This window comes from Pyxicephalus adspersus, chromosome 1 (genome assembly GCF_032062135.1).
Source record: "Pyxicephalus adspersus chromosome 1, UCB_Pads_2.0, whole genome shotgun sequence".
NCBI classification, from domain to species: domain Eukaryota; kingdom Metazoa; phylum Chordata; class Amphibia; order Anura; family Pyxicephalidae; genus Pyxicephalus; species Pyxicephalus adspersus.
Window position 1 is genome coordinate 10,144,761 of NC_092858.1, and position 14,269 is coordinate 10,159,029.

Below are 14,269 nucleotides of genomic sequence, written 5' to 3' on the forward strand. Positions count from 1 at the left end.
ACACGTGTTCGATCTGCCGCGGGATGGAAGTAAGCTGAACCACAGAACATTGAAGAACTTTACAAATGGAATTGCTCAACCTTTGGAAATATAACAACTTGTGTACATTCGACCATATCATCTCACCAATGCATATGGTGACAGCATATGATACAGCGCCCATGGGCAATCTTACCAACTGTCCCAGAGAGGAGCTACCAATTCAATGTCCTTCTCAAAATTCTAACAGTCTGAAACCAATGTTTTTTTTTCAGCCCGTATGCACCACGCTAGAAGATTGACACCCAAGGCGAACAATTGTGATGGTCTTGGGTAAAAATCTAGTATGTGTGCAGCAGTCCATCAGACGTACACCAGGGCAGGTTGATAAATGACCCAGCAAGGAGGACCACTGTACTTTCTATGGCGGAGGGAACATCAACGTGCCACTTGTTCAGCCTCACCTCTCCATAGACTAGAGCTGAACTTTGTGTAAACTGCTCATTCCTTCTCCTGACCCTGCAAACGATCACAAAAGATTGCAACAATCCTCTGACATCTGTACAGGGCTTTGGTCCCAATCCCTATTTAATGTACAGCGCTGCGTAATATGTTGGCGCTATATAAATCCTGTTTAATAATAATAATAATAATAATAATAATAATACGTTTTCTCTTTACTTCCGATCACAGAGGAACAAGGGGTGATAAAACAAAAAGGAAACGCATTTCAATATTGGTCACTGAAAAAAGCACCCAGGAAGACTTCTCTTACTTCCTGTTCAGGTGACAACATTTTGTATTTCTTGTTACTTCTCCCAATATTAAAAGTAAAGCCCGGGAGTGCTGAGCTCATGGCAATCCTACAAACCTGTGCAGGACATACAGCTCACATACAGGCATATCACAGCATTGCAAGAATAAAGTACTATTCTTCCCCTGCAAGCTGTATTATAATATTATGGAAACTTCAATGACTGACTATAGCCTGATGCTTCAGACAATAAACAGTCACTATTTTTAGCCGTGTATACCGTTTATTCAAGGAAAAAGTGACTTCAAGCATGCCATTCTGTTTTATGTAATAGCAAATTTATGACAGGGCCTCTTGTACTGGCTTTCTCCGAATGAATTTCTATTGTTTGCTAAACAAAGATAGAATCAAATCCAATGAATAATACAGAGGGCTCCTGGGTGTCCTGGAGATCGGGTGACGACATAACCGCCACGTGAACCACAGACGGTCAAGTGGATTTTTTTTCCATGATCATATTAAAGGGGAAGCCAGCTGGTGAGTGCTACAACCTAGCAGCACTGGGTTCCTGGTTTCACTTCCCATCATAGCCGTAAATAAATGCATTTGGGTGGGCTTGTCTGGTTTCCTCCATGGTATGTACACAAGTGAGCTGGATACATTGCACACATACCCAAAATGGAACAAAGTTGCTAAAGATAAACAGAAAGCCTTTGAATTCACGTAATACTTCCTGGAACAGACAGCTATAGCAATACAAGCTATAACCATGGAGCCTGCTGTCCTCTTGACGGTACCCATCCAGGCATAAAAGAGTAAATAAGCAATTGGTTATCAGTTTAAAGGCAAGAAACATCTGCAGATGGAACATGCGTAACATGCAGGCCTGCACACGTAGATTACAACCAACACATGACTTTTTCCTAGAAATAAATGTGAAGTGTTATTAAAATCCACGACATAGACGGAGCGCACGTATGAGCCTCAGATGTGAACAGGATTCTCCAGTATAGGCAATGATCAACCTCAACAACCAATCAGATTTTAGGTTTCAGCTTGGGGCATTCAGAAGTTAGCAAGCAATTGGTTGCTTTAGATTTTATAGTTTTTACTTTTATTGTTAAGCTCAACATGCAAAAGACCAAACAAACACATTAAAGCACTTTTAAAAAGTCAATAATTAAAATAGTAAAAGCTGCCTTTAACAATAAAGTAATCCTAGGTGGTCACGTCATGAAGAGCCTTGTCCAGACACTTCCTGAACAAGAACCAGGGGATGCCCGGTCTTTAAAGTGTTCTGAAGGGTCACCTTGGCAATCTCTCTTCCAGCAAAGACTTCAAATACCATGTCATACCAATACACATGGCATAGTCCAACGTTGTCACTATTAGCAAATGATGTCTCGAAGTTGGTGGGTGCATGAAGTAAGAAGCGGCCGCTAAGTAAGCGAGAATACCATGGCCATGCCATGACAAGAATATGATTTAGCACCAACTACAGAATTTCTTAATTTACCCCCCTTCCCTTCATTATTTAAAAAAAAAAAAAAACCCCTGTAGGGACGCCTAGATTGCAGCATAATATGCCAATAAGGACATTTCCTGATCTGCATACTTCTTTCAGATCAAAGAAATCCCTTTTAGCCAGGCGCACCACCCGGCTGTTTTTGGGTGGTTACGGATGAGTTGGGTCACAATACAGAGCCTGCCACCCACCTACAATTTCTTCCCACTCCCCGCAACCTACCAAAGCCACAGCATAGCATTTGCATGGAACCAACAACAGTTGGTGCTTTTGTAGGAAAAGGTCTTCTCCGAAAAAGAACCCATCATGCCAAAAAAATGACAGCCATCACTCCTATAATTGTAAATCTCTGAGTTGCACCCTGGTTTTGCTGAACCCGATCTGGGGAAAGCACACAACCCATTGAGGTTAGTGACAAGTTTAGAAAATTGGCTAAACTTGTTGGAAGGATTTGCACCCATTTTATGCTCCATTTCTTGTGCTCATCTGAAGGAGCTTCAAGTGGTAGAAGCTCGGCTCCTGGAACAGAGATGACTCAGCTCTCCGTCACAAACCCAAGACACCCGTTGACCTGTATAATTGCTTGCTCACCAGCCCTCCTCCTTCTTGAGTTTCAAAGTCTTTATCACATTAACAATGCAGATAATAGTGTGGCTGCTTCATTACCAACACAATGGAGTGACTACAAAGCAAGTGATCAGAAACTGCCTCCTGGGCTTCAGTAGAGGAATGAAGTGTTACAAGTAAAAGCACTGAACTCCCTGCCTCCTCCAGAAACAATGTGCATATATATATAAATGAAGTGCCCACTTTGGGTATGCAGATCTAATTCCCCCAAATCTTTAATGTATACCAAGGGTAATAAAATAATGTGCCTTGTACTATGGACATGTGAGGATCCCATCATTAGTATTGTTCAATTGGAGCTCCTCAAATTTTTTTTGCAAATATCAACAATTTGAAAGTTTGTGGCATGGAAAAGACATGGCAGCCCAGCAATATGTCAAATACTGGAGAGAAGTAGATCTGGTGAGACTTTAAATTCATAAATAAGTTGCTGGCTACAAAGTCAAAGTCGGACTCACTTGACTAATCCAAATCTTGTTCAATTAAGATTCTAATACATCAAAGGGCAAAAACATGACTGAAGGAAGTGAATGTTAGAAGTAGAAGCTCATGGTAGGCTGATCACAGACTTCCTCATTCAGACCTTTCATACCCGGATGTGTCACAGAGGTCAGAGCTATTTTTACTTACATTGTAATTGATAAAATATTAATTTAAAGAAAAACCTTTAGCATACACACAGATTTATAATATAGCATTGGCAGTAATCCAAATGGCCACACTGTGTGGTCTGATCAATAGACACCTAGAAGAGAATGACAGCGAGGGTGGAGATGGTGGACATGATGATAGGGAACTACATGAGCAGGAATTCCACCACAAGGCCCCGGGGCCCGCAGTTATGTCCAAGTGACAAGGGAGTGCCAATGTTGTACATCCGCATTACTTCACCATGTACATTTTATGACACAGGACCTCACCCCATACAACATCATATTATCCACTCCACCCAAGTCAATCCAGATCCATAAATATTATAGAGTCAAACAAGGTCTTCGAAAAGTACATCAGTAAAATAAAAAAAATAAAATTCTGGCCAACAAGCAGTCTGGTTCTAAATGGTTTCTTTAAAAAGAACCGGCCACAAAACCCCTGGCCATATTTAGAAGATATGCGGTACATACGATCAATGACGTCCTAAAGCTACACCATGTTTAGAATCAAAAATGTTCTGCTCCAAAACCTAAATGCGCTGTGCTTTATATTTAGAGCTGAATATAAAGAGAGAGAAACCCAACAAGCAGCCAAGAAGAGGAAATGGCTTCTCGTTTCTTCGGACCACGACCATCCAGTCCTGTCCAATGGAGCCCAACAAGAACAAGCAGAAAGTTTTCCTTGCACCCCACAAACTCATTGAACAATCCCCTTTAGGTCAACCAAAAACTACAGCAGAAGGTCCAACCTCACTTAATATAAATAAATTTGTTAGAGCAAGAGGGAAGCAGGGTTGGCTCAGTGGTTAGCAATCTGGCCTTTGCAGTGCTAGGTCCAAAGTTCCAATCTATCTGCATGGAGTTTGCATGTTCTCCCCGTATGGGGTTTTTCCCACATCCCAGTTAGTTTAATTGGCTTCCCCCCAAAATGGACCTTAGACTGTGCAAAGACATAGGACTATGATAGGGATATTAGATTGTGAGCTCCTTTGCAGGACACTTAATGACATGACTATGGACTTTGTACAGCACTGCATAATATGTTGGAGCTATATACATACTGTAAAATAATAACCCTTACAGTTTCACATAATCTCCTTCACATTGTAAGGAGTCTCCCAAATCTCCGTCATTCCTACCAACCCAGCATGAAACTACTCAGCCTATGGAGGAATTTCCCCCAATTTTCAGGACAATAGACAAAAGGTAATGACAAGGAACAATAGACAAAAGGGGAGAGAGCAAAGGATTCTGGGTCATGACGCAGTCCATAGCCTCTAGGAAAGTTTATGTTAAACTCACACTGTTTATACAAACACAACACTCTTCATGGGAAATACTTCTCGACACAGCTGTGGAGATCTTCCAGGAAAGCCAAGTGTTGTTCTTCCTGAAATATTCTCCCATTTACACAATTTTTACCAGGAGCTGGTCTGGTTTGGGAGCAATTATTTCCCTGAAACGCTTATTAAAATAATAGCTGGTGATGTCGCAGTTTGTTATAGGGTGACAACGTTCTGTCTTAGTTTACCAAATGAGCTCCTGTTGTCACCTTGTCACAGGGGCTTCCAATGGAGACCACCCACAGCTGATTTACAAAGGCCTGATCTGCTATTGTCACCGATGGAAATTGCTGGAATATTTTTAATCACAGTGCAGAAAAAAGATGCAACACACAATGCACATGGAATGCGGGCCGGCACCGGGGTGTATGGTAGATATCCAGGAACATGAGCAGAGGATCCATTCAGAAAGCTCAACACAATCTGATTGTTCTGCAAGGAATTCTACAAATTTGGAGCTTCTCTTGTTACAGTTTTCTCATCACTGCAGGGAGAATGAACAGAGGACAGAGATAGCTGGCAGAGGGAGACCCTGAAATCCGACTTCATACAGCGCAGTATAATAGAGGGGTAAAAACAATGAAATGTATGCAAGCAAGCATGTACACAGTGTGACTGCTCCGATATTTGCATACATGGAGAATTGCATTTTGAAATCACGAACATTAAATTAACTGGTGATCCAGTTTCAGTGCCGACTCTAAATACTGGGCACACAGGGGGTCTAACCGGACTCATCAGCAAGATCTGCAGCCTGTGTCCATGGCTGTCTGCAATGTATATAAAGAGGACCTGTCAGCACAGGTATACACAGACATACCTGCTAGAAGAAAGGCCAATCTACTTACCTTCCCAGAGGCCGGAATTCCCACGGCTCCCAAGACACAAGTATATGCCCGGTCTGATATGGGTCATGCCCTGATTTTTTCCATAAGTCAGAGGAATGGGGGGGGGGGGTCAGGTATTTCCCACACCTGGAAGTGAAGAATATTTGCAGCAACCAGGAATCAGGGAATGGTAATCCTGACTGGTACATTGTGTGAAAGGGAAGTACTCCCATGCTTTTACAAGTATGATAGTGATCCAGTGCTGATGGGGTGACTTTACAGCCCAGTCTGCATCAGATATTTGTTATGGACCAGTGTAGGACTTTTGTTTTTGTTACCTGAAAGTTACAAATTACACCCAACAATGACAATCTGCTTTTCTCTCCAGAATGACAGATCCATCTTTACTCAGGCCTCATACAGGGTCACCATCCACTTCCTGGACTAGAATGATCATGTATATTAGCTCATTAGTAAGTTACAATACAGCATCTTCCATTGTATTGAGAAATGTACAGAACACATAATATGCACCAGATTGCCACCACTGGATTCCAACAGCATGCATGACATCAAATCCCAAATTACAGCGCCAAGCAATCACAGAGCTGACAATATCACCGACATGTACAGTCACCATGTACACCCCTGCATACCCCACACAGACACAATGGGAATGATCAGTGCCAAGGTAAATGTGATAATGAAAAGAAATGTGCAGATTCCAAAAGCAACCACATTTTTGCTGAATAAGTCACATAAAGTTATAAATCTCAGATCTGGGGGTCCCCTGTAACATGGAACCAAACCCCCAAATCTCAGGGAGAGAACAGGAGGCCAGGAGCAGCCACTGAGCTCTGCAGATCCCAGCAATGTCACACAGGGCACCCCTCACCCTCCTGCACAGCATCAGCCAACCAGGGCCACCCTGACTTCCTGCAGCTGCAGAGCATTACATGAATGTCCCCCCTGTGACCCCACTCTGCAGAGCATCACTACTCAATATTGCCGCACATTACTGTCACCCTGTGACCCCACTCTGCAGAGCATCACTCAATATGGCAGCACATTACTGTCACCCTGTGACCCCACTCTGCAGAGCATCACTCAATATGGCAGCACATTACTGTCACCCTGTGACCCCACTCTGCAGAGCATCACTCAATATTGCAGCACATTACTGTCCCCTGTGACCCCACTCCACAAGGCATTACTCTACTGTCACCCCCAGTATAACTCAATGTGACCCCCATACATACCATCACCCTCTCTGTGTAGAGCATCATTCACCACGTGACCCAATAACCCCCCTGCAGAGCATCACTCAACAGCAGCCAATCTTCCCTGCAGAGAATCACTTTGTGTCCTTCACTGCAGAGCATTACTCCAATAAGCCAGCTTTACAAAGCATTATTCATGGGGCCACAGGCTGCTTGGGGCTTAAACTCCCCCACTCCAACTCACAGCATTCCATGCAGAGCATCACTTCAGATTAACAGAGAATGCAAGGAATCAATGTAACTTTCTGCAGAGCATCTCACCCAGCACCAACTCTTGCTGCAGAGCATCTCACCCCTTTTTCCCCTAATTGTCCTGCTGGAACTTCATTCAGGACTCTGAGCCCTCTATCCCAGCCCCGTACTGATCAGTAACAAGGTGAGTGTAGGTGTCCCATGTCCCGGTGTGGCCCCGGTGTCCCCGCTCACCTGTGCTGTGTCCGCACCGAGTCGCCGGTCCCGTGTGAGCTCAGCGCAGCGCTCGGCTCCTATATCTCCGCACGCCACGCCCCCTCACCGCAGTGCTCGCTGCTGCCATCTAAAGTATGGTCTCATACACTGCACCTTACTGCTAGCGCACGTGTCTGCAGATGGCATGGGGGTCCCAATCACAGCTCAGACATTGGGGCACTTCACAAAACCCTGTGAGTTATAATAAATTCATTTAAAATGATAACTGTCCATGATAATATTCAATTCATACAAATGTAATTCCTATGAAATTAAAATGGCCATTGCCTACCCCTAAACTGTCATTGATTTGAAGGGGCTGCTCTTCTTCTAGTGAATATTAAAGGGGAACTAAACTCAAAATCCCTACAAACACAAAAAATACAATTACCTTCAATCCCGCAGGGCAGCCCAATCCATCCAGAGGTCTCTTCAATCGTGTCCTGCATCGTCCCGGTATCTGTCTTCAGGCCGGTGCTCCGGGTGCCGCCATCTTCGCCTCCTCTTCCTGCGTCACCCGACCCAGGCCTGAGATCAGGTGCCATAGGTTGGAAAAAAACTTGGAAAAAACACTGCGCATGCGTAAGATCATCAATTTCTTCCCACTTTTTCATGAAATGAGATGCTCGGACATGCACAGAAGGAGCACCCAAGAGCCTCCTGGGATACGTGACGTAGGTATCCCAGGAGGTGATTGGAAATTAGGGGCCATGCTACACCTTTTTTTTAAAAAAAGCAAAAAAAACAGGATTTGGGTAGTCTACCCTTTTATGTAAAGTGAAAATTCTGAGTTTAGGTACACTTTAAAGATAGGTAGTTGTGAAAAAAGCATTTATTTTTTGCCTATTGACTTTTTAAGGTCTGCAAAATGTTGATGGACAGTGAAAATTGAAAGTAGTTGGATTAGAAACTTCTAAAACTTACCAATGTAAGTCATTATTTACATTGATGATCAATGAAGTGCCCCTAATTTTGTGGTCAGTGGGGAAAAGCCATCTAACATTTCCAGTTGGGGCATCCTACATAAGGATCCCCCACACTGGTGGCCAATCCCTTACATTGGTGGTCAGAGGTGGAGAAACCCTTCATACTGGTGGTCAGTGGAGATGGGTCACCTTATACAGCTGGTCATTGTTTGAGCCTCTTACATCTGTTAGGTACTGTAGGGCCCTTTTTATATTATATTACTTTATTTATTATGTATACTTCTGTTAGTGCAAAGTGATCAGTCGGTCCCTCTCTTACATCGGTGGTTGGTGGAAAAGAGACCCCTCACATCAGAAGAGTATCCCATTGCATTATTGGCTGGTTGAGAGGAGCTTTTACATTTGCTGGTCATTGTAGTGCCCCTTATATTAGTGCTAAGTGAAGAAAACCTCCCTTACATTAGTGGTAAGTCATAAAAGTGCCCCCTTTTATTGGTGATTGGTAAAGAAGTGCCCTCTTGTATGATAGAGAACAGAGAAGTGCCCCTTTTTATTTGTGGTAAGTAATGAAGAAGAGTAAGTAAGAGAAGAAGGACCCCATTATTTTATCAGGGTAAAAGGCTCCCTTAGAGTAGAGAAGCCCCCCTCCCTTTCATTGGCAGTCAATGCAGTGACCCCTTTTACAGATGGATAAGATCCTCCTCACATTGGTGGTCATAGAGAAAGGCAAATTTACAATGGTGACCTGTGCTTTAATGTCTTACATTTGGTAGCCCTTATATTGGTAATAAGTGAAGTAGACTTCCGTACATTGGTGGATACTGGGAAGTGCCCCTTACAATGGATAATGTGTAATGAAGATGTGGCTCTTTACATTGCGGGTAAGAATAAAAAATGCCCCCTAACATTGGTGGTCAGTGTAGTTCACTCTTCCAATGAATCAATGAAAAAGGCACCCCTTGCATTGGTGGTCAGTGAAGACGGAGCCCCTTGCATTGGTGGTCAGCAGGTAAGTGCCCCTTTACATTGTTGGTCATTGGAAAAAGTTCCCCTTACATTAGTAGTCAGAGGAGAAGGTTCCCTTTACATTGGTGGTCAGTGAATCAGTTCCCCATTACATTGGTGGTCATTGAAGAAGAGTCCCATTTATACTGATAGACAGTAGTGAAGGGCCCCATTATATTGGTGGCTACTCAATCCCTATCAAAATCCTAACCAAAGGAGTCGAAATGCCCCCACTCCAATGCCAGATGCTTTGGTTTACAGATCCGGATTGAGAAGGCATGGGTAGCATTAAGTGACCCTTTTGCTTTCCTGACCCCACAGAGCCCCTTTAATACTTGTTTTATGATCCAATCTTATTTGTATTCTTCTAAGAATTTGTTTATTGATATAAATTCTGTTTTTCCAGCTTTTCCTGAGTCATCATCCTGAGGTGATAACACCTGCCGTGGTCACAAACATTGGGATAAACAGACTCCGACCTCTGACCACACAAAATATTTTGTCTTCTAGCTGGCCACATGTTTTCCTGTATTGTGCCCGTGGATTATATTCTGTTGTGTTGATGTGAAGAAGAAATGATACACCTATTGTGCAGACAGATGGTGGTGAATGAATTTGGAGACAACATATCATTATCACGGTGAGGATGTTGGGAGGATGATATGTGTGTGATGGGTAATTACGTAAAGAGGAACAGCGGGGACTGGTAGGGACTTGGTTGTAGCTGATAGAGCCGGTCTACCAAAAACCATCATTGTGGATGGTGGACAGGTAAATCACATGACTTTCTGTCTGTTGGTTGAGGTTCTGCACACCTGTTGTGCCATTATCAGGGGATTCCATAATCTCTGCTGCATTTGTTTTTAGCTAACAGTATCTCTGGCAGGATCTACAAGTATTTTCTTTATAAATACTATATAACAACATTCTTAACAATGGCATATTTAAAGCAAAATTGGAATGCAAATAAAGTGCAAGTAGGTAGGTTCAATATTGCAGAAAGGACAGCTGATGTCTCCTCAGCATTAAAATAAATAATAAATTTATCTGCCTGTTCCCAATCTTTTTATCAATGAACACGTATCTGCATATGTAGAGCCTATTGTACGATGCTGGGTATCCCAGCATTTCCCTTGGATTAACATTAATATTATAAGAATAAATCGAGTCCCATGCACATGCATGAAAGTTGCATCCTTCTGACCTGGCCAATCAAGATCCGGAACCTGGAAGAGGACCAGATGAATATGGCAGTGACAGAGCAAGGTCAGATGGGTGTAATTAAAGTAGAACTAAACCTAAAATAAAAAAATCACATTTACCTTTAATCCTGCAGATTTCTTAATCAGGCTGGATCCATCATTTTCTTTGGCCTTCTTCCTTCTTTGTACATCATCTGATCTTGCACTGCGCAGGCGTGAGATCAAATTAGGTACATGGGGAAAAAAAGAGTGCCAATCTCATTTTGCATACTGAAATCAGCATTATTTCCCCAATAAATGTAGGAAGCCAGGATACCCAGAGCATCCCAGCATCCCCTGCTAAGACTGAATGAACTCCAGGAGTTATATCATCTCGGCCTAGCCAATCAAGTTGGCCAAAGATTGAAACCGAGAAGAAAAGAAGGTGGAGGTGCCCATGACAGAACAGGGCCAGGTGAGTGTATTTAAATTATGTGATCAGGCAGGTAGGATTATGTTATTGCAGAAGGGACATCACCTGTTCTGTCTGCAATAAAACCTTGTCCAGGAGTGTAGTGGGGCAGCATACAGGAGCACGCCGTGCCCTCACTTTTTCCGTTACCCCCGTAAAAGAACCCCGTTCTTTTAACATTATAGGTTAATAAGGGGTAGAATATGAACTCTTAAATTACCATTATGTTGCCAACTTGCAGGACCTGACATTATTATAATGTGCTGATATATTACATTCATAGTAATGACAAATATGTTGCAGATCAGAGAACACTCCTGCAGTTTTGTTGTTGCATTGTGTTTATTGTTGAATCCCACTAACACTATTTCCAGTCTTTATTTATGTGGAAGCTACTGTCTGTGCATCTGGAACACTGAGAGGGGTCCAGCTAATAATTTTTGGCAGGAGGACCTTAGCATACATTATACACCTAACATTTTATGATTAGATTAGTAGTAAACCTTGTACATTCAATGCCTGCAACTGGTTACAATAGACTGAGGAACTTGGCTGTTTCATTGGGGAGGTGGGGTCTGTATGGTATGTGGCAATGGATTTCCAGAGAAGTGCCCCCTTTTTATATTCTTTGCTTCTATGTTTTAGGCTTTTATACTTACATTTACACAGGCATCCTCCTGCAGGTCACAGAATGCTCTGGGTCCTCTTTCACGTTTTCCCCAGTTGTGGACTGTCCTTGGCAAGGCAGATAACAGTCTTTTGGGTCATTACATTGAGTGCAGGGCATTGTTAGGATGTAGGATGCAATGTCCTCACCATATGCCTTCTGGATCCTGGGTTGATTGGTACCTAGCATCACTCAACGTGGTAAAGGCTTTGGCAGTTTGGTAGCAAAATTGCAGTTATGGCACAAACAGACCATTGATATCTGCAGGAGCTGATGATTCCAGATGCCATTTAAAAAAAAAAGCACTGGGAGACAATTGGTAAAGGAAGTGAAATAATAACATTTCTATTGGCAGGATTTCAGGTAATGCAACAACGTTATGGGGGGCTCTTTTATGATTTTGCAAAAAGGTTTGCTTCATCTTGCACCAGAACAGAGACACTGATTCTGACATTCCCTCGTACATTCCCTGGTGGGAGTCAATTACTGCCATTGAAACACATGGACCTGATTCCCTGTTTCATAAATAAAGCCCTAGGACTGGAATCTGCCTATGGTAAAGTTGACATCCCTGATTTCCAAGGAAAGCCTCAGCTTCCGAATATTTCTCACTGAAGAGCTGCAGGTTTCAGAGCATCACATATTTCTCAATTTATGTATAATACAATTCCTCTCACTTTAATCTATTTTGTAGTCTGTAGTTGAAGTCACAGAAATGCATTTTATGACCATTTGTATGTGGATCCCCAAATTCTGGTGGTTACTGTTCAAGCTACAAAGAAATTTTAGACAAATGTGAGCTTCCAGATTGGTGAAGGCCTTTTCTGTTCCAGTGTGGCTGTGAACAGTCAGTTCTATAGGGAAATATGGTTTGACCACTCTGGTGTACTGGAACTCAAGTGACGGACACAAAGCCTTGGCCTTAACCCTAAAATGGAAATTTATCATACAACAAAGTGAGAACAGGTGGTTTATTGTTGCAGAATTATAATATATTCTTTCCCCTTGCCTGCCTGTTCCAAAACTTCTTTGCAATGCTAAAATTCACAGTTTCAGCAAGATGAATGAACATTTGTACGTGTGGTAAAGATCTTTCATCCTGGAATGGCCAAACAAAAAGAAGGTCCTAAACCCAGAAAAAGACCAAGCAAAGATGCCAGCACTGGTGATGGTGCTCACAGACATCGCTGGAGGTTAGGGGAGTGTAGTTCTGTTTAATGGTCAGCTTTGGGATGAATTAGGCTGTGTACTCACATGCAATAATCTTTTTTGATCCTTTCCAAAAACTAACGACTGCACAATGCATGAACGAGCACTACACTGCGCTCCCTCCCCTTCACTTGCATTACGATCTTTCCTCGTCCACTGTTAGCGGACGGTCGTTTCGACGATGGACAACGAGCCCTGTACACATGCACGATTCTCGTCCAAAAGCAGCCCTGGGCTGATTATCGGACGAGAACCATCTGACGTGTGTATCCAGCCTTGGAATTCAATCAGCCATAGTTTAAGGAACCCCTTGCATCTTCAGGAGAGTTAACCTTGATTGGGAAATGCCTGAGAAACCTGAGGAAAGACTTCCTAGAGGAGTAATGGCTCTTGTAGATTCATGAAGGTGTGATGGTCAGGAATCCACAAATGTTTGGCCATATAGTATAGCTCTCTAATCAGATATACCCTCTGGTTTTAGAGTTCTGGGAGACAATGCCTTTGAAATATGTATGCACAATCCAATAGATTCTGGAGTCTGACCACTAAGTCCATTTCTGACCACCTAGGTGGTCCTAGGTCGTCAGAAATAGATCCTCTTTGATCTTAAAGGGATATGCTCTGTGTCTGCAATTTTTGTCCTTGCCAGCATTTGGAACTGCCGTGGTGTTCTCTATTATTATTATTATTATTATTATTATTAATAAACAGGATTTATATAGCGCCAACATATTACGCAGCGCTGTACATTTAATAGGGGTTGCAAATGACAGACTAATACAGACAGCGATACAGGAGGAGAGGACCCTCCCCCAAAGGGCTTACAATCTAGTAGGTGCTCTTTTAAATGAGCAGAAAGTAGGAGCAAGCCGAATAGGACGAGGTAGACCATTCCAGAGAGTCGAGGCAGCTCTAGAAAAGTCTTGTATCAGTGCGTGTGATGAGGTTATGAGTGAGGAAGTCATTAGTAGGTCATTGGAGGAGTGGAGAGAGCAGCAGGGGGAGTATTTTTTTTACCAAGTCAGAAATGTAAGTGGGACAATAACTGTGTAGGGATTTGAAGGCAAAGCACAGGAGCTTGAATTTGATTCTACGGTGAAATGGAAGCCAAAGAAGAGAACTACAAAGAGATGCAGCGGAAGAGGAGCGGAGGGAAGGATGGATGAGTCTGGCTGCAGTATTCATAATAGATTGTAGAGGAGAGAGTCAGGTTAGTGGAATACCAGAGAGGAGGATGTTACAGTAGTCCAGACGAGAGATGATAAGAGCACGTACAAGGAGTTTGGTGGTCTCTGGGGACAGGTAGGGGCGGATTTTGGAGATGTTGCGTAGGTGAAAGTGACAGGACCTGGAAATGTTCTGAATATGGGGGGT

At 42.9% G+C, this 14,269-nt stretch overlaps 1 protein-coding gene across 3 annotated transcripts in view; it reads right to left on the reverse strand.

Moving 5' to 3' along the window:
• The window catches only part of RELT (RELT TNF receptor), a 32,233-nt gene extending 24,749 nt beyond the window's left edge, over positions 1-7,484 (reverse strand). For all 3 annotated transcript variants that reach the window (XM_072402125.1, XM_072402134.1, XM_072402115.1), the window contains exon 1: positions 7,415-7,484. The gene's annotated coding sequence lies outside the window, so the exon portion shown is untranslated. The remainder of the gene's footprint in view (positions 1-7,414) is intronic.
• Between the last annotated feature and the right edge of the window lie 6,785 nt (positions 7,485-14,269).